Below are 2,870 nucleotides of genomic sequence, written 5' to 3'. Positions count from 1 at the left end.
AAAGAAAAGAGAACATGGAAGACACAACATATCAGTGAGACGGAACCTTTAAGAAGACAGAGATTAACGATTACTGGTGAATCTGTAATGAGGATATATTTGCTTGCGAGCGATGGCTATACTTTTTTGATGTACAGCAGTACGTTTTAAAGATTCATATGTAAATATTCAGGAAACACAGAAAGTATTAATTAATAAATTATCAACAAAAGGTTTTACAACTATAGAAGTTCTCATATTTCCTTAAAGCATTGGATAATTATTTAAACGTAAATCTCCAGTTCTTACCAACAAAACTAAAATAATAGAAAATTGTCATATAGAAAAAAGTTTTTTGTTTTTTGTTTTTTGTAGGGCATAAACAGTGGAAGCCCCTAGTTGAAATCACTCCGGGCTGAAGCCTTTTCCATAGCAATGTGTTTACATTGCCACTGAGAAAAAGGACGACAGATACGCGGGAATAAACGAATGAATTGATGTAAAAATGTATGAAAATAATATACTTACATACATACACACAAACACACATACATACATACATACATACATACATACACACACACATACATATGTGCATGCATGTATGCATGCATACAGAGAAAGAGAAGAAGAGAGCGAAAGAGAGAGAGAAATGATGAGGATATTGAACAGAATTATTCTTTCAACTGAATTACGATAGAGCAAAAAATTGACAGTGCGTATATTGGTAGCGCGTGTATATATACATGTATATATCCAATGTACGTGTCTGTGTGTGAGTATACATACATATATATATATATATAATGAAAACTACACATTGTGTGCAGGACATCACCAACGAGTGAAAAACACGTAAACACACGAGAGATAAGTACAGGACAAAATATCAAAAGAAGATCACTCCTCATCAGTTGTCGCACTGTTTATTACTCCTATTTCGTGCTTTCAACGATAATATAGGGAAACTTCATAAGACGGCAGCGTCCAGAAATTTTTAAAATATAAAATTCATGGAGAGTTAGAAATTCGAACGAACAAACAACGACAGGGTGGACGTACAGAGTAAACAATCGGCAAAGATAAACATTAAAGGCCGTTAGGCCAAGACGAATTGTAATGAGTAACGCCTGGGAGAAATTCTTTCAAGGAAATAGAATAATAGAAGAGAATGTGTGTTTGTGTGTGTGTGTGTACATATATATATATACATATGTTTGTATATATACGTGTGTATGTATGTGTGTGAATAAAGAAGGGTAGAGACCCCCTTCGGTCATGAATGACCATGGGATTGCACCTAGAAAGTTCTACTCCGAGGTACAAGTTCGGGCAAGGTTGTTTATGGATGACCAGCAGTCACCCATGCATACCAGCCTCCCCTCTGCACGCCACCGATGTTATCCAAGGGAAAGGCAAAGGGGCCGATACAGCTTGGCGCCAGTAACGATGCAAATCATTTCTCCAGATGAGTGAACTGGAGCAACGTGAAATAAAGTGTCTTGCTCAAGAACACAACACACAGTTCGGTCCGGGAATCGAACTCACTACCTCACGATTGTGAGGTCGACGCTCTAACCACTAAGCTATTTTCTTTAATTCTACTTATTTGTTATATATTTAAAAAATCTTCAATAAACTGAATAACACAGATCTTTTTCATATTTTGTAAGCGCTTTCTTTTTCTACAGCTTTTCAAATACGCGTGTTATCGAGTAATCTGTATACAGTGTTGACTAGTTCCAGTTCAGCTGAGGATTTAGAATTCTTTATGAAGCATTTATCATCTACGTTTCATTGTTGATCATATTCTTCCATTTTTTTTATTTCCGTGAAACTTTTAATTTTCCATTGGCACAAGTGTTTATATATTCATGACTCTATGATTTGTTGTTTATATACTCTAACCCGATGTATTAATTTTGATCCCGTTTGACCGATATAATTCTCATTGCGTTGTAGGCATGTGGTGCTGTAGAAGAGATCTTTTGTTTTGTTTTGAAAATTCATATTTGCCTTCGCCTTTAATTTCTTCCCATTCTTGACTTTTGGGGGTTTCTTGTTTTTTTTTCTTTGCCCTATTCAGTCATTTCACACCACACGTCTCACAAAGGAGACAGACAGTCAGATAGATAGATAGCTAGATAGATAGATAGATAGATAGATAGATAGATAGATAGATAGATAGATAGATAGATAGATATGGGAAATATATGGGGAAAAAACGGGAGAATTCCGTTGGCCAGGAAACCAGAATCAGTGGCTATCGTTACTAAGCAACGAAACTGACATCTTATCCGCTCTGATCTCGGATGTTTCCTTTAAATGAAAAAACAGATCATAAAAAAATGCTGATCCCTTGAATGTTTACTTAAGCCCGCCATTTCAAAGTCAATATATCACATGACAACGTCCAATAACAGTGTCCCCTGTCGGAGAAACAATGTTGTACGTTTGTATAAATTCATAACCAACAAAGCAGCAAACATCACCATTGGTATAGTCGTCGTCGTCGACTTCATTGGTGGCGACTTCATCATCACCATCACCATCATCTTCGTCATTATCGTCATCATCGTAATTAACTTCACCATCACCATCATTACTATTATCATCGTCGTCGTCATTATCATTGCAGCAACGTCAGCAGTAACGGTTACATCACAACCCTAACCCCAACAACAGAAACGGGCAAAGAAATGAGCTTTGACATAGTCATTGTCGGTGCTAGAAATAGCTGTCAGATATTTCTCAAATTACAGTCTTAGATGCACAACCGGTAGAAGAACGTACGGGATGTCCATGGTGGTGGTGGTGAAAGAAGTGGGGGGGAAGATGACGACGACGAGAAAGAAGAAGAAGAAGAAGAAGAAGAGGAGGAGGAGGAGGAG

This window comes from Octopus bimaculoides, chromosome 17 (genome assembly GCF_001194135.2).
Source record: "Octopus bimaculoides isolate UCB-OBI-ISO-001 chromosome 17, ASM119413v2, whole genome shotgun sequence".
NCBI classification, from domain to species: Eukaryota; Metazoa; Mollusca; class Cephalopoda; order Octopoda; family Octopodidae; genus Octopus; species Octopus bimaculoides.
This window is presented reverse-complemented; position numbering follows the sequence as displayed.